Source organism: Salmo trutta, chromosome 1 (assembly GCF_901001165.1).
Source record: "Salmo trutta chromosome 1, fSalTru1.1, whole genome shotgun sequence".
Classification (NCBI taxonomy): Eukaryota; Metazoa; Chordata; class Actinopteri; order Salmoniformes; family Salmonidae; genus Salmo; species Salmo trutta.
The window spans coordinates 18,549,612-18,568,816 of NC_042957.1; the positions used below are offsets into that span (position 1 = coordinate 18,549,612).

The 19,205-nt window shown below is 43.5% G+C and overlaps 1 long non-coding RNA gene across 1 annotated transcript; it reads left to right on the plus strand.

Annotated features, from left to right (window-relative positions):
* Window positions 1-5,393: 5,393 nt before the first annotated feature.
* Window positions 5,394-9,252, plus strand: LOC115175511 (uncharacterized). The gene is made up of 2 exons (XR_003872055.1): window positions 5,394-6,467; window positions 6,578-9,252. It is a non-coding gene; the product is annotated as an uncharacterized LOC115175511 (long non-coding RNA).
* The last annotated feature ends 9,953 nt before the right edge of the window (window positions 9,253-19,205 follow it).

Genomic DNA, 19,205 nt, shown 5'->3' on the forward strand with positions numbered 1-19,205 from the left:
ACACCTTAGGCGAGTTAGATGATAGTTATTTTATTTAAATGGACCAACCTATTTAAAGTAAGTGAAGCCAGAGCAGCAGTTATTCACTTTAAGCTTTTTCAACATTGTTACTGTCAAACTTGATCTAATCTAACTCACCATTGATCTGTCCAATGGTTTATAATGTTTGGCAATGTGGCTCCATATCCAATGTCACACCGAAGGATGGCAGAATTAAAGTGAACACAGCCAAATGATTTGCACAGTGTGCTATAACTGTGCCAGTTATAGCTAGAAAGATGAAAAGTCACTTGAAAACATAAAGGCAGTTTTCCAAGAGCAAGGAGTTACTCGTTTCCCTCAGTCCTGAAGTGGGAAAAACTTCCCCTACAGAAATTGGTGAAAAGCAGTTGCAGAACAAAACACAGGCACCCATTTCATTCTCAGTATGGGACCATGAGATGGAAGAGGGTTCAGTATTCTCTCTCTCTTTCTCTCTCTTTCCACACTTCATCGGTGAAAGAGTGCACGGGAGAGGGGATATAAACGTGGGTTAAATGTGTTACAGGTGGAATATGTGCGTTATTCTATAGGAATTCCTGGATGCCCCTGGGCAAGTGACTGTTTCACTGCTACGGTCTCAAAGTATCAACCAGAAGTGTTGGTAGAGAGTGTTGATGAGGGCTTGGTTTGGGAAAAAAGAAAGAAGTCAAATTCAAGAGCGTCTGCATTCCCTCTGGCAATTGATCCTGTTATAATTGATTGATACCATATTACAGTATCGTTAATCAGAGAGCGAAGTGATTCACCTGGTTTTCCAGATCTCCCTCTGTCTAAAGTCATTTCACAGATGGTGTTCCACCGCAGTCCCGTGAACTGCAGTCCAGAGGCCAGTGACGGAAGGGCTAGATATTTACAGAGTGTGATTGAAACAGGATCAACTAGTGGTCTCTATTTCAGGAATACAATACAGGATTATCTCAATATGAACATCACCAGAGAGGTCAGGTCTCCAACAAACCACCCTGATTCTGATTGTTCAACCACATAATGGAACAAGTGACATCATGTCCAGGTAAGCACTTGCAGGAATTTGACCTTGGCTACTATTCACTTCCTTCACACAGTGTATAAATGCTTGAACTGTCACGCCCTGATCTGTTTCACCTGTCCTTGTTCTTGTCTCCACACCCCTCCAGGTGTCGCCCATCTTCCCCACTTATCCCCTGGGTATTTATACCTGTGTTTTCTGTTTGTCTGTTGCCAGTTCGTCTTGTTTGTTCAAGTCAACCAGCGTTTTGTCTCAGCTCCTGCTTTTCCTTAGTCTCTCTTTTTCCTCATCCTCCTGGTTTTGACCTTTGCCTGTCCTAACCTTGGCCCCACTGCTCTGGATTATCGACCCCTGCCTGCCTTGACATGTCGTTTGCCTGCCCCTGTTGCAATTAACATTGTTACTTCAACACAGTCTGCACTTGGTTTTACCTGAAACCTGATATGAACAGCAGTATTGGCAAGGTTACAGGATTATCTCTCCTCCATCCCTCTCTGCCTCTGCCTCCTACTCCCTTAATGTCTGTCTGTCTCTCCATCTTTATCTTGCATCATCTAATGTTATTACCATCCCAAGTCTAAGATTCTGCATGTTGCTGGTGAAGCCGTATTGTTTGGGAAAATCAGACACACAGACAGAGAAAATTGCATAAGCAAAGAAAACATCTGGAGTGATGGGTGATTGGGCTGCAAAGAAAACATCTGGAGTGATGGGTGGTTGGGTTGCAAAGAAGTCAGTCTTGTGGTTACACCATGAACAGACACCATTAGTTGTTATTTATGCCTTCCACTGGGACACACTAACAGTATGACCATATCTTTAGACCATGAGATTGCACCGAGGGAAACACGCACACACACACAGACACACGCACACACACAGGCGCACACACACACACACAAGGTGTCAGACTCACAGAGAGACAGATAGCTAGATACAGTAAGACCCCTCCTTGTCTTTCCCACGATCGGTTTGCTCTCCTGCTGATATTTGGCACTTGAGTGTAGGTGACTTGGGGCCACAGGAGCATCATCCGTTCCAAACACACACACACAGACACATGGTTACACACACTTTTACACATACATGCATAGAGGCACACTCACGTGCACAAATACATGTGTTTACTCAATGGGTGAACACTAATGCTTAGATTCAGGATACATAAAGCCTGTCTAGTATTATGACTCTGTGGGATCTGAGGGATTGAGGGATTGAAAATATGTATTTCTATCCTCCTCTTGGCAATTGCATCACAATACTAAATCTAGACAACAACAAAAAAACACATCTTGAAAAGCCATTTAACAAAACCAGGGAAGTCAAACATGGAAAAAATTCAAGTTCACTTCTCCAAGAGTTGCTTCCAAAGCAATATATTACCTAATGTCTTATTAATAACGGAGCACTAAAAACATCCTACATGTCAGGACCAAAACATTTTGTGAAAGAACAGGTCCTACTCTAGTCTGGCCGATAGGTTGACTCCCGCAGGCTGATAGGTTGACTCCCGCAGGCCGATAGGCGAACGGAAAAGTAATATGGTGGCCAGAGAACGAAAGCTCAAAGCGGGGGGGACGCACAGAGAGCCCAGTTCAATTGGTTGTGTCAGATCAACTTGACGTAGAACCTCGACAAGAGAGAGGACAATTAAGCCCCTTGTCATCTGCGACATCCCCCACCGCAACAAACAAACACACACATATGTATGCACACAAACTCTCCCACACTCTGGTTCGAATAACTTTTGGTAATTACAGTATGTTGGTAATTAGAGTTACAGATGTAGGATCTTAATTTGAGAAGTTTCTCACAGCAGGAAAATAATCCTGCTGCAATAGGAAATGTGAATTATAGTGTGGATTATAATTAATGGACATTTTTGTACAGGTTGATAAATGTTTAGTTAGGGCAAATCAAGTCTGACATTTTACTACCTTTAGAAACCTTTTTAAACCTTTAATACACTACAAGTTTGCATTTCCTGCTGTACAGGAAATGTCCTGCAACAACAGGGTGATCAAATGAAGATCCTACATCTGTAACAAGGTGATGTAATCCTGATAACAACAACACTCTCTCCACCGAAGTGGAGGAGCCCTGTATGTTGTTATGGTGCTTCTAGCAGCCAGGAGGACTGCTAAAATTCACTGTGTGTGAGAGCAATCAAGGCATCTCGTGTGTGTGTGTGTGTGTGTGTGTGTGTGTGTGTGTGTGTGTGTGTGTGTGTGTGTGTGTGTGTGCGTGTGTGCGTGCGTGCGTGCATGTTTCTCCCAACTTCCATTCCATAGTTCCGTTAGCGAGGAATCGTTCATGTGTGGCGTAACCCCTTTGGAGAAGTGTGGCTGCCGTACTCTGGTTGTGAAAACGCTGCCGTTTGTATGTGGGGCTGAGGTCATCCATGTGATGCCATGAAGAGTTAGACTGAAAAACACAGAGAGGGAGGGAGAGAGAGAGGGAGGGAGGAAGAGGGAGTGAGAGAGGGGGGGTAGGGAGGGAGGGGGAGAAGGGGATGGAGGAAGGGAAAGAGAGAGATTGAGAAGGAGACAGAGAGAGAGGGAGAGACTGCTAGCAGCTAATTAAGTGTTAAGCCGATATTTCCTCACCAAATAAAGGCTGTCATTAGGTTTGTCGGTTATTCAGGGGATTTGGTAATTATGAGAATGTGTGACCTTAAATTGACATAGTTAATTAAAAACCTATCCAAACCTTAATCCCAGCCCACACTAGTGGTTGAGCCATAGGTGAGGGGGAGGAGTGAGGAGGATTTGGTGTTATACACCAGATCAAACAGGAAGTACCAGTGATGCACTCATTACGGTAGTGGTCCGATGAATCAGACACAAGGCTACAAAACTGTTTTGCTATTACAGACTGGGATATGTTCCGGGATTCATCCAATAGCATTGAGGAGTTTACCACATCAGTCGCAGGCTTCATCAATAAGTTCATAGATGATGTCGTCCCCACAGTGACTATACGAACGTATCCAAACAAAAAACATGGATTACAGTCAATATCCTTGCTGGGCTAAAGGCTAGAGCTACCGCTTACAAGGAACGGGACATGGAGGCATAAAAGAAAGCCCGCTACGACCTTCGACAAGACATCAAACATGCAAAAGGACAATATAGGAGGAAGGTGGAATCCTAATGCACCGGCTCCGACGCTCGTCGTATGTGGCAGGGCTTGGAGATGATAACGGATTACAAAGGGAAACCCAGCTGATCTGGCTCTCTGTGGCCGATGTGAGTAAAACGTATAAACAGGTTAACTCTCGCAAGGCCGCCGGGCCAGACGGTATACGAGGGCGCATTCTCAAAGCGTGTGCTGACCTGTTGGCAAGAGTCTTCACCAACACTTTCAATCTCTCCTTCTCCCAGTCTGTAATACCAACATGTTCCCAGCACAAATTTGATCATATGAGACTCGAATTGATAAAAAAAATGTAATAACTTAAGACTTGACTTGGAGCTTTATGACTCAGGACTCGACTTTGACTTGAGACTGATGACTTGAAATTATTTGGCCAGGTTTTGTAACACTTTGTCATTCATTTTGTGTCACAGAAACTCTGAGGATTACTCTACACGCAGCCAGAGACAGTAGCCGCAGCATCGCTCTAGCAAAACAAACGTGTAACAGCAGATTGGCTGGTGAAATGCACACTCGACCCTCTGATTGGACCAGCAAACTGTCAATCAACACAAGAGCTAGAAAACAGATTGCCGATTTGCTGTACAGCTATTGGATCGGGTGCAGCGCAAATTGTAGGGAGATAGGATTTCCACAATAATGCAATCAAGCTCGATAGACCACCCGAGAGGTGGGGCAAGTACTGGATTTAGCAGAGTAGCGTGAGGCTGCCACTACCTCCGGCATCAGAGGATAGGAGACACCAAACAGATATATTAAACAATGATCTTTATTAAATACACAGATTTAAGACAGCGTGTATGAAATGTTAGATGACCTACTAAATTCCTGCAGTCTCTGTAACCCAATCCCAAGTGCTGCAATGACCTGAAGGTGTAAGGTTGTGTGCCTTACACCAATTGTTTTAACTCTGCACTGTTGGGAAGAGCTCGTAAGCATTTCACGATAAAGTCTACACCCGTTGTATTCGGCACATTTGACAAATCCAATTTTTTGTGATCTGCACCTTTTCATAGCGGCACAATACTGAGAGAACCCCAATAATCCAAATCCTAGTGAGAGATAAAGTAGGTGAGGTTAAGTTACGTTAAAAAAAATTAGAGAAATAAAAAGGAGAGAAAGAAAGTGGGTGAGTGTAAAAGACAGAGAGAGTGACAGAAGGGGGACAGAGAGAGTGACAGAGGGGTACAGAGAGAGTGACAAAGGGGGGACAGAGAGAGTGGCAGAGGGGGGACAGAGAGAGGCAAACATGCTTTGAGGGGTTATTTTTAAGGTTCTTCACCACAGTTTCCTGGCTGCAGTACAACTAAAGCATCTGGATCTGTATACGATAGGGCAACGGCCATGGAAAATCCCAATGGCTGAGAGTCTTCTCTCCCTCTTTTCCTCTCTCTCCCTCTCGCTCTTTCTCTCTGACCTCCAACCTCTGACCCCCACACCATGCCCCATCCTTGTCTACAATTTCCCCCTCTCACTTTATTACAACCTCTTTATTTAAAAAAAAAAACCTGACCTTTAACCTTTGATCTATGACCCCAGCCAACACTGTCCTGGCCTCGCCCATCGCTCCATTCTTTCTCACCTAACACCCCTGTCTCCTCTACACCACAGCAACGCCCAACAGTACATACAATACAATATTCCGTATTTTCTACCATTGCACCTATCAAAAGCTGGTTCCAATTACAAAGCTACAGTCCACTCCTCTCATTTTTAGTTAGCTTTTCTCTGTTGCGAGGGGATTTCATCCCCGCTTTTTATTCTATGCAATCTGGTCCTCATCTCTAATGGGACCCCTGAGGGCCAGACCACAGGTGAGTGAGGAGAGGGGAGACTAGCCAAGGGTCTTCCAACTCCCAAAGCCTTCCCCAGGGTCCTCTCAAAGACTCCCACCGAGGCTTCTGTTAGAAAACCGATCCTGCTTTTTCTACGGACAGGAGGTAAAAAAGTTACAGTCTGGGCATACAGAGTATTGACCTCATCCTTCTCTCTTTCTCCCTCAGTTTTCCATCCATCCATGGCCTGGTCCTGGACCACTAGTCCGTTCTGGTTCAGACAGTGTGTGAGATATTACATGCAGATGAATCTGTCTCAGGGGCTCAAGGAATTATAGTGCAAAAAGTCCAAATACAGTCCTGCATGCAGAGTTTAAATAACCAAGGGCTAGGGAGGGCTGGGCAGCCCTAGAACAATTGGAAGTACCAATGTGCCACCCAATGTCCTGTCCCTTCTGTGTGGACATTATGCAGTAGTTGGTGTCATCAATTGAGGGCACAAACAGGTAACACAAGTGTCACTGATTATGTTCCCGTAGCCTATATGTTATTATTGGCCTTTGCAGTTCTTTTGGTTTGCTGTCTCTTTTCTGACTCCTTATTTGTTTCACTGTAGTTCCCTCCCCCTTGTTGGTCACCATTGCAGCCAGCACACCTAGGAGAGCTGCCATACCTGAGCCTGATGAGCTAAACGACCCTGTGAACCATATAAAAGGAGCTCCCGCCGTGACTTTTGCCACGGCTGGGTGAGAGGACGCCTCCGTGCCACGGAGCCACAACTGAGACATGCTGCCACCTGGCAGGGGCTGGAGGATAGAGTCGAGCGAGGAGTTATATGATGCACAATGCCTGCTATTGATCAGATAAGCGGCGGTCAATTTCCTGGAGTGTTTGACTGTTTCCGAGAGAATGCTTCCCCTCTTGACCCCTGCTCTGTTCTTCCCCTCTTGACCTCTGCTCTGTTCTTCCCCTCTTGACCCCTGCTCTGAGATCTTCCCACATTTGCAAATTCTTATTGTGTCAGAGGAGGTGTCAGAAACAGACGTGGGCGCTCCCACAGCCCACTGCTATAGTACATGAAGACTCTAATGACCTTGAATGTAAATGTATAGTACGCTATATAGCCAACCACCAGACCTTATGGCATGGATGGAAGCCAGATTTGACAGTTATATTTGAGTTTGCATACCTAACACACTGGCTCTCTTTCAGAATGACCTGCGTGCCAGTAAATTCAACTCTTTCTTTGATCCTTGGAGCAGGTGGTTTGAAAACTTATGTTCCATCCCTCTTCCCAATCCCCTCAGTCCACAATCATTTGTTTTCAACCAGTTCAGTAAAACCATATGTTTATTTTATGGCTGTCAAACCGGCACCTCAGTGGACAACTATTGGTCAGAGGAAAGGGAAAACAATAACATTTATTGATGTTTCATGTCGTGAGAGGCAGGGATGGTTCACTTGCAGACAGGTTTCATTTTTTTATCTACATATGAGAAGAAATTACTTGACTAGCTCTGAATAAAATCCTGCTTTTGGGAGTGTATCGTCAAGAGTCATACTATCATGCCCAGACTATAGGTGCTGCATGAATGGATCATCCTGCCACATAGAAATGCTCATACTCGGACAGGAAATACAGTCTTCTCCACATGCCAGTATAATATGGCATCTTGGGAACATTTATAATATCCTGTCTCCAGGCGTCTTCCAAATTCTCCCCGTGTTTTCCTCTCCAAACTGTTTTCTTCCCCTACATCCTGAGGTCCATGCCAGGGAGGATCTGCTGACTCTTACCAAAGGACCTGAGAAGGCAGCCAAATCCTGCCTGAAAAACTTCTTTCATCCTCTTGATTAAATCCAAGGGAATTATTTCTTAAAATCCAACAGGCTTGATTGCCAAAATGAATAATACAGAGAGAGCGAGGGGGAGGGAGGGATGCCCCAGAGAGGAAGGACAGGAAAGAGAGGAGAGCGGGAGAGAACTCTTTTTCTCTCTCTCCTTCCTTGCAACAGATTTCTTCTCCACCTTGAGTGTTTAGGGCAACTAGCTCTCACAGTCTGATGTCAGAATCAAACGTTCATCCATGTTACTCAAAGTCAAATTTCGAAGTTGTTGCAAACATCACATTTCAAAGTGTTTAAGGTTCAATTCAGTCATTGACTCAGATTTGTTAGGGTTAAGTTTAGGCATTAACTCTGAATGGTTAAGGTAAGGGTTAAGGGTTGGGATAGTTAAAGAAAAAAAATCTCCAACAACTTTCTATCGGTGGATTTGAACTTGGAATCAGAGGCAGATGCTTGTGGGGGAGGCAGATGCTTACAGCTATCAGCCACGATTTGTATTTTATATTTCTTCCTTTCTTTTTTAGGGCTGACAAGGGAGAGAGGAGCCATTTGGACACATCCTTCAGAATATTTCAATGGAGTCATTGATTTCAGTGTGGATTTGTCAAGCTTGGACAGAACCCATGTAAACCCAAACAACCTCTGGGCTGCAGCAATTCATCATATTCACAGCTGAAATGATGTCCACCATCGCCCCGATTTTATTTCAATGGAGTATTTGTAACTGCCTGTTACATAACTGAGAATAAATGGTTTACAGGCTCTCTCTCTCCCTCTCTCTATCGCACACGCTAACTGAAGCTAGTTTTCCAGGTATGAATATTGTCCATGGGGAATCCAACCAATAACAGACAACTAAAGTTGATGAAGTCCACCCATCCCTCCATGGTTCTTCTCCTGTGCTTAGAGTTCTTGAAGGCCATGATAAATAAAGCAACCCTCTTGGGCTAAGCAGCAAGAAGAGGCAGGTAGCCAGTCACCTAAGCCCAGCAGCAATCAAGCAAGAGCCCAACACCCTCCTCCATACAATAACCTCCGTTCTCCCAGGTCCTTGGCTCCTCATACACAGACGGGGAGCTCCATCTCTGGGCACTCAGAACCAGGCGTGAGGCCCAAACGGGTGCCCTGTCTTCAGCTCCAAATGACCACCGCCCCTCTTTCATGCCAGGAACAGTAGAGCAACGGAGCTGGAAAGTCTTACCCTCCTCTTGTTGACGCTCCAGTTTAAACAGTTTTCCACTCAAACAGAGCTGATGGCAGCTTGTCGAGGACATAGTGAATGGTACTCCATCTTTGGGACAAGTAAGGGCAGCTTTGTGTCCCTTTAGCTTTGCTCAGCTCAGTAATGTGCTGAGAAAGACACAAGGCAATGGAAATTATTGAGGAGTTTCTGTAATTCCCTGGTAAACTACACTGAATAAAAATATAAATGCATCACGTAAAGTGTTGGTCCCATGTTTCATAAACCAAAATAAAAGATGCCAGAAATGTTCCATATGCATAAAAAGCTCATCTCTCTCAAATGTTGTGCACAACATTGTTTACATCCCTGTTAGTGAGAATTTGTCCTTTGCCAAGATAATCCATCCACATGACAGGTGTGGCATATCAAGAAGCTGATTAAACAGCATGATCATTACACAGGTGCACCTTGTGCTGGAGACAATAAAAGGCCACTCTAAAATGTGCAGTTCTGTCACACAGATGTCTCAAGTTTTGAGGGAGTGTGCAATTGGCATGCTGACTGCAGGAATGTCCACCAGAGTTGTTGCCAGAGAATTGAAAGTTAATTTCTCTACAATAAGCCGGCTCCAACGTTGTTTTAGAGAATTTGGCAGTACGTCCAACCGGCCTCACAAACTCAGACCAAGTGTAAACACGCCAGCTCAGGACCTCCACATCCGGCTTCTTCACCTGCTGGATCATCTGAGACCAGACACATGGACAGCTGATGAAACTGTGGGTTTGCACATCTGCACAAACTGTCAGAAACCGTCTCAGGGAAGCTCATCTGCGTGCTCGTCATCCTCACCAGGGTCTTGACCTGACTGCAGTTTGGCATCGTAACTGACTAGCGGACAAATGCTGACCTTCGATTGCCACTGGCACGCTGGAGAAGTGTGCTGGTCACGGATGAATCCCAGTTTCAACTGTACCGGGCAGATGGCAGACAGCGTGTATGGTGAGCAGTTTGCTGATGTCAACGTTGTGAACAGAGGTAGCGGTGGGGTTATGGTATTGGCAGGTATAAGCTACAGACAATGAACACAATTGCATTTTAACGATGGCAATTTGAATGCACAGAGATAACGTGACGAGATCCTGAGGCCCATTGTCGTGCTATTCATCCGCCGCCATTACCTCATGTTTCAGCATGATAATGCACAGCCCCATGTCGCAAGGATCTATACACAATTCTTGGAAGCTGAAGATTTCCCAGTTCTTCCATGGCCTGCATACTCAGCAGACATGTCACCCATTGAGCATGTTTGGGATGCTCTGGATCGACCTGTACGACAGCGTATTCCAGTTCCTGCCAATATCCAGCAACTTCGCACAGCCGAAGAGGAGGGGACAACATTCCACAGGCCACAATCAACAGCCTGATCAACTCGCGCTGCAGGAGGTAAATGGTGGTCACACCAGACGCTGACTGGTTTTCTGATCCAGTATCTGTGACCAACAGATGCATATCTGTATTCCCAGTCATGTTAAATCCATAGATTAGGGCCTAATGCATTTATTTCAATTGCCGGATTACCTTATATGAACTGTAACTCAGTAAAATCTTTGAAATTGTTGCATGTTGCGTATATATTTTTGTTCAGTGTATATACTGCATGAGATGGACCATTAGCATGAACAGCTGCTCTTTCACCTAGTCATACCACAGTCTGTATTTTTTTTAATTTAACCTTTATTTAACTAGGCAAGTCAGTAAAGAACAAATTCCTATTTACAATGACGGCCTAGGAACAGTGGGTTAACTGCCTTATTCAGGGGCAGAACAACAGATTATTTACCTAGCCAGCTCGGGCATTTGATCTAGCAACCTTTCGGTTACTGGCCCAACGCTCTAACCACTAGGCTACCTGTACACACATAGAAAGACAATTATAATTTGTAAAATGTGTAAAATGTGTGCGTGTGTGTACGTGTGTGTGTGTACGTGTGTATGTGTGCCTGCGTGTCCGATATAGAGACAACCCTCTCGTAGCATGACGCACATGGGGGAGTACAATGTATATATTTGTTAATGAAGTTACTCTCCTATATCTCCACTCTAAGTATTTAGAAATGTTTTCTAAGAAAGAAAGACAATATAAGCAAACGGAGCAATCCAGTTTGTTGGAGTAAGGTACCACTGTCAGAAAGCATTGACAAATAGTGCCACCTGTTGGTGAATAGAGATGACAGAAGTCATGATTCTCAGAGGAGAAGAGGCATCTTTTACAGTTAGTTAGTCAAGAATGACAAGGTCAGACAAACTGTCCTTTCAAAACAAGCCGGCGCTATGGGACACACAATACATGGCGAAAAGTATGTGGACACCTGCTCGTCGAACATCTCATTCCAAAACCATGGGCATTAATATGGAGTTGGTCCCCCTTTTACTGCTATAACAGCCTCCACTCTTCTGAGAAGGCTTTCCACTAGATGTTGGAACATTGCTGCGGGAACTTGCCACCATTCAGCCAAAAGAGCATTAGTGAGTTCGGGCACTGATGTTTGGCGATTAGGCCTGGCTTGCAGTCGTCATTCCAATTCAACTCAAAGGTGTTCAATGGGGTTGAGGTCAGGGCTGTGTACAGGCCAGTGCAGTTCTTCCACACTGATCTCAACAAATCATTTCTGTATGGACTTCGCCTTGTGCACGGGGGCATTGTCATGCTGAAACAGGAAAGGGCCTTCCCCAAACTGTTTCCACAAAGTTGGAAGCACAGAATCGTCTAGAATGTCATTGTATGCTGTAGCGTTTAAGATTTCCCTTCACTGGAACTAAGGGGCCTAGCCCGAACCATGAAAAACAGCCCCAGACCATTATTCTTTCTCCACCAAACTTTACAATTGGCACTATGCATTCGGGCAGGTAGCGTTCTCCTGGCATCTGCCAAACCCAGATTCGTCCGTCGGACTGCCAGATAGTAAAGCGTGATTCATCACTCCAGAGAACGTGTTTCTAATGGCGGCGAGCTTTACAAACAGTTCTTGTGCTGACATTGCTTCCAGAGGCAGTTTGGAACTCGGTAGTGAGCGTTCCAACTGAAGACAGATGATTTCTACACGCTATGCGCTTCCCTCGGTGGTCACGTTCTGTGAGCTTGTGTGGCTTACCACTTTGCGGCTGAGCCGTTGTTGCTCCTAGACGTTTCCACTTCACAATAAAGCACTTACAGTTGACCAGGGAAGTTCTAGCATGGCAGAAATTTGACGAACTGACTTGTTGGAAAGGGCTGACCCCATTCAGTCGACTGATCGATTGTTTGGTTGATTGGTCCATTGTTTGGTTGACAGGCTGCTGGTCGACCGAGATTTCTTTAGTCGAGCAGTCGCACATGTTTTTTTTTTTCATGGTGCACAAGACACCTGTCTGATTCGCGCCTGTCTCAGTGGACTAATCCATTGTGGAGGCCATAGTGATGGCACAGTCCATCACTCTGAGATGTGATACTGAAATTGTATATGGTTATATTATGTAAAAATGATGGTGCAACACTAATAAATCTAACATTATTTTATAACAAATGCGGTTCTCCCACGTTGGATATGGTCGCTGTCCGCGGTTCTGAAACAATCTTCAGTGTGCCGTAGAATTGACGCCTTTCCCTATGTTGCTATGTGCATAATAGCAAAGTTAACCAGCATATTGGGATTGAGAACAATGCAGCGTAGGCAGCAGCCGCAGAGATGAGGAAACAACCCTTGCCTTGAACCTAATTGTCTAAGAAAATTAAGGAGAGAGGAATCCCCAACTTAATTTGATCTATAATCAATAGCCTAACTGTTAAATGTGCCTGGCTTTATAAATGATCCATATATATCTGCAGAAAAAAGACAAATCTTGCTTCTGTTGCCTGTTTGAGTGTTTGTTTAATAGCCTACTGATTCCGTCAGCACCAAGCCTCATGCAACGGCAAAATGTCAGATTAAGTAATTTCACAGCTTTAGCTGTTTTTAATCTTTGCTCTGCTGTAATAAAAGCTTTTTTTTAAATCTGGTATTAATTATAATTTATTTAGTGTTGTTTACACTGTTCCAAACAGGCTGAAAAATGATATTGTAATCTAACAGCACCTGTTCGTCACACATAATATGAACGCAGCTCTTGCTCCTTACCTTTTTTTTCTTGGTTTCCTTCTTATTGTTATTATTCCAATTATTATTATGATCATCATTATAATATCAAGTAGTGTCGCTATCATTAATAGACTTTGTATAGTAGGTTTGTATAACCACCATTGAGCTTTAGGCCTAAGAGAGCGTCCTGTTTAGTCTTAATACCGTAACTTACTTAGACCTATATTTCAATATATTGGCTACTGTATCAATCAATCAATCACTCATGCCTTCATGCCATCACATGAAGGCATGAGACATTCATACTTTGAAATTGTTGTTTTAAAATTAAATAAGAAAGGAAGCTTTGAATAATTAGCCTAAACAATAACTAAACCGCAATTCATGAATACATGCAACTGTTTTTAGTCTGCTGTCATAGAGGCTTTATATATCTTATGTAAAGGCTTTATACATACAGGGTTGAGAGAATAGGGAATGTTTTTCCGAAACAAATTAGGGATTTCGGTAACAGAACTTTCCAGTCAGAAACAAGTAAGAAACTAAATGGCTGACATGATGTTGCAGCTTCAGCACAGACAGAGCAATAAACACTTACTGTGCTGTGGTGACTTTTCGCTGCAGTAGGGAGGAGAGCAAGACAACATGCGCCAGTCACACAGTGTGTCTTAATTATTTAATCAAACAGTGTGCTTAAAGCATCAGTCAAGCTCAGTTGATTAGTTGATTTATTATATGGAAAAATAAATTTCAACATTTTGACGATTCTTGGGGACAGCCCTGGGTGGCACCCTATGACGGTGCCACGTTGAAAGTCACTGAGCTCTTCAGTACGGGCCATTCTACTGCCAATGTTTGTCTATGGAGATTGCATGGTTGTGTGCTCGATTTTAGAAACCTGTCAGCAACAGGTATGGCTAAAATAGTCAAATCTATTCATTTGAAGGGGTGTCCACATACTTTGGCCCTTTGGTGTATTTTGGGTTACCTGTTGAAAGTATAGCACGTTACTGGTGAACTTAGCTGACTGCTGTTATGGTAATTGAGCCCAGACATCAAATAGGATGAAATTATGGATTCTATATTTTATGATTAATAAAAAAGTGAATTGTATCCATATGGCTTGGATAGTATTTCCTTCAGTAGAATATGAAAATGGTTTCCGAACGAGCTTTCTTGCCAGTGAATATCAATCATTATGGACTTTTCAAAAGCCAAGAGGCGTTTCCCCAGACCCGGTGTGTGTGGATGTCTGAGTTTAAATTAAAACAATAAGCAGCTCCACTTTACTGACCATCAGTTATACTCTATAGCTCTCAATATTCTTTGATCAATTGTTTTCATTTGTGGCTTTTTTTCACACCTTTCAACATCAGGACAGTGGCTATCTCAATCTTGCGGAATATTTGTACACAGACATACAAACAGCTTGGTAGTGTGACATTGTGTACGCTGATTAACTATGTTGGTATTAAAGGTCAAATAGGGGGTGCTTGAATGTGTCTTATTTCACTGCACGTATAAGTGGATAATGGAAATGTATTTTTAGCATATCCTAACTGTCCCTGAGACAGCTTTGGAGAGTGGGGTCACGGCCAGGGATCAGCCATTGACGGCGACCCTGGAGCAATTAGGGTTAAGTGCCTTGCTCAAGAGCAGATCGACAGATTTTTCACCTTGTCGGCTCGTGGATTCGAACTAACAACATTTCGGTTACTGGCCCAACACTAATAGCTAGGCTACCTGCAACCTAGACACTACATGTGAGTTACACTGACCTTCAAACAAAAACAACAAGCAGATACAACTCAAATTAAATATTTTATCATATTACATCAAACACATTTGCCTAATATTGGTGCACCAGTCAGACAAAAAGCTATGCAGACTAAAAATGCTCTCTGGTTATTACACTGAAAAAAAATGTACGCAACAATTTCTACGATTTTACTGAGTTACAATTCATATAAGGAAATCAGTCTATTGAAATGAATTCATTTGGCCCTAATCTATGGATAACACATGACTGGGAATACAGATAAGGTATCTGTGACCAAAGGGGATAAAAAAGGTAGGGGCATGGATCAGAAAACCAGTCAGTATCTGGTGTGACCACCATTTGCCTCATGCAGCGTGCCACATCTACTTCACATAAAGTTGATCAGGCTGTTGATTGTGGCCTGTAGAATGTTGCACCCACCATACATCATGTCTGCAATGGTCATGTTAGGTGAAATGTGTATATTTTGGGATGTGAACACTCAGTGTGCTTGACCTGACAAAGATCCAATAAAGTGGTGAATTGGGAGCCTTAACAGTGTGTGCGCCTTCTTGTCCTATACTAGTATTCTTATTAGCCCAGCGTCTATGTTTTTAAGGATGTGCTTATGACCACAACTTTTCTGTGGAATGTTGTCCCACTCCTCTTCAATGGCTGTGCGAAGTTGCTGGATATGGACGAGATCTGGAACACGCTGTCATACACGTCGGCCCAGAGTATCCCAAACATGCTAAATTTGTGAAATTTCTGGTGAGAATGCAAGCCATGAAAGAACTGGGACATTTTCCGCTTCCAAGAATTGTGTACAAATCCTTGCAACATGGGGCCTTGATTATCATGCTGAAACGTGAGGTGATGGCGGCAGATGTATGGCACGACAATGGGCCTCAGGATCTCGTCGCGGTATCTCTGTGCATTCAAATTGCCATTGATAAAATGCAATTGTGTTCATTGTCCGTAGATTATGCCTGCCCATACCCTAACCCCACCGTCACCATGGGGGACTCTGTTTACAACATTGATGTCAGCAAACCGCTCACCCACACATGCTGCCTGCCATCTGCCTGGTACAGTTGAAACCGGGATTCACAAAACGTTTGAAATACAATTATAAACTGGGTGGTTCAATCCCTGAATGCTGATTGGCTGGCATCCATGGTATATCAGACCGTATACCACGAGTATGACAAAACATTTATTTTGGTATCGTCGGATGGGGCCACAGTGTCTCCTGACCCCTCCTGTCTCAGCCTCCAGTATTTATGCTGCAGTATGTCGGGGGGCTAGGGTCAGTCTGTTATATCTGGAGTATTTCTCCTGTCTTATCCGGTGTCCTGTGTGAATTTAAGTATGCTCTCTCTAATTCTCTCTTTCTTTCTTTCTCTCTCTCGGAGGACCTGAACCCTAGGACCATGCCTCAGGACTACCTGACATGATGACTCCTTGCTGTCCCCAGTCCACCTGGCCGTGCTGCTGCTCCAGTTTCAACTGTTCTGCCTGCGGCTATGGAACCCTGACCTGTTCACCGGACGTGCTACCTGTCCCAGACCTGCTGTTTTCAACTCTATAGAGACAGCAGGAGCGGTAGAGATACTCTCAATGATCGGCTATGAAAAGCCAACTGACATTTACTCTTGAGGTGCTGACTTGTTGCACCATCGACAACTGTGATTATTATTATTTGACCATGCTGGTCATTTATGAACATTTGAACATCTTGGCCATGTTCTGTTATAATCTCCACCCGGCACAGCCAGAAGAGGACTGGCCACCCCTCATAGCCTGGTTCCTCTCTAGGTTTCTTCCTAGGTTTTGGCCTTTCTAGGGAGTTTTTCATAGCCACCGTGCTTCTACACCTGCATTGCTTGCTGTTTGGGGTTTTAGGCTGGGTTTCTGTACAGCACTTTGAGATATCAGCTGATGTAAGAAAGGCTATATAAATACATTTAATTTGATTCGATTTTTACTGCTCTAATTACATTGGTAAACAGTTTATAATAGCAATAAGGCATCTTGGGGGTTTGTGATATATGGCCAATATACCACAGCTAAGGGCTGTGTCCAGGCATCTGCGTTGCGCACAATTATATTTAAGGTGAACCAGGAAAAAACAATAAACAACACAACGAACAAAAAGTCTTGCAGGCTTCTAACAGCTATACAAAAACAAGATCCCACAACTGAAGGTGGGGAAAAGGGCTGCCTAAGTATGATTCCCAATCAGAGACAACGATAGACAACTGCCTCTGATTAGGAACCATACTCGGCCAAACACAAAGAAATAGAAAACATAGAATAGAACACTGAAATACAGAATCTAGAATGCCCACCCAAATCACACCCTGACCTAACCAAAATAGAGAAATAAAAGGGCTCTCTATGGTCAGGGCGTGACACCTCGGGCCTGATCGTTTAAATATATCATTGTTTTTTTTTAAACCTTTATATTTATTTTTATTTATTTTTATTTCACCGTTATTTAACCAGGTAGGCAAGCTAGTTGAGAACAAGTTCTCATTTGCAACTGTGACCTGGCCAAGATAAAGCATAGCAATTCGACACATACAACAACACAGAGTTACACATGGAATAAACAAAATATACAGTCAATAATACAGTAGAACAAAAGAAAACAAAAAGTCTATATACAGTGAGTGCAAATTAGGTAAGTTAAGGCAATAAATAGGCCATGGTGGCAAAGTAATTACAATATAGCAATTAAACACTGGAATGATAGATGTGCAGAAGATGAATGTGCAAGTAGAGATACTTGGGTGCAAAGGAGCAAGATAAATAAATAAATAAATAAATACAGTATGGGGATGAGGTAGGTATATAGATGGGCTGTTTACAGATGGGCTATGTACAGGTGCAGTGATCTGTGAGCTGCTCTGACAGCTGGTGCTTAAAGCTAGTGAGGGAGATATGAGTCTCCAGCTTCAGATATTTTTGCAGTTCGTTCCAGTCATTGGCAGCAGAGAACTGGAAGGAAAGACGACCAAAGGAGGAATTGGCTTTGGGGTGACCAGTGAGATATACCTGCTGGAGCGCGTGCTACGAGTGGGTGCTGCTATGGTGACCAGTGAGCTGAGATAAGGCAGGGCTTTACCTAGCAGAGACTTGTAGATAACCTGTAGCCAGTGGGTTTGGCGACGAGTATGAAGCGAGGGCCAGCCAACGAGAGCGTACAGGTCGCAGTGGTGGGTAGTATATGGGGCTTTGGTGACAAAACGGATGGCACTGTGATAGACTGCATCCAATTTATTACACAAGCAGGTGGTGTTTTTTCATTGTTTTGCCCACCAAGCAAGCAGTTTTTGTTTTGTTTTTTCTTTACCCAAGTTGCATTTTTCACGTTTACTTACCAAACTAGTCCATAATAGAACTTTACAGGTTAACTCGTGGCAATAACTGGTTGACACTTTTTTTTTTAATACTGTGTAATGCTACTTTTATTCTAGCTTTCAAATGATACTTCAACACATCTAACATTCCAGCTACCTGGCTGATGGCATAGGCACATAAAGCATAAAGTAGTGAATCATGCGAAGTTCCCCCGTTTTCTGAAGATGTTGAAACGCTATCTGGTTAGTTCAAAACATGAAACATGTTTGCTCAAAATGGTTTGCATGGATAGTAATTAAAATGGATGATATTCTGAGGTGATATTCTAAGCTAGCCTAGCATCTCTGCTAGTATGTGAACATACTCTTTGATGTGAACTCGTCCCGCCCCTTCTTCAGCACTGTTGGGTTGTGAGCAGAGAGCTTTGATTCGCTGCTGCGACGCCATATCCATACCAAAGATTTTTATAACTAAACCAAGATAGAAACGACAGGCTATGGTGCCTGTCGTTTCCAATGGGAACAAACATAGTGAACCCCACCTATGTGAAGAGCACGTGTGCAATAACTCAATTCGCCTTTGCACTTCTTCTAAACACAATTTTTTGTAAACTTTTGCAAAGGGTAAAATCTACAAAGCTTAGTCTGTTCATAACATACTGTTCTTGCTATTGAGATCAAATGTTTTATTGATTAGAAAATGTGAAGAATGTCGGCCAAAATCCATCTCGTTCAATCTTCTCCCACTGTCGGCCAGTGGGCTTCCTCTCACTACCATATTCGGTGAAATATTTGTCTCATTGTTCTGTGGCGAATTCGAATAGCAAGAACTTTAATGCGCCAACAATTCTACATCGCAAGCATTGCCAAGGCAGCTTCACAAGGGAGATCCATTATTTTTCTGCCACCCCACTTTAAACCGGGCAGATTCTTCTTCTTTAGGATTTGGATGGCAGATCGCATCCAACTTAAGT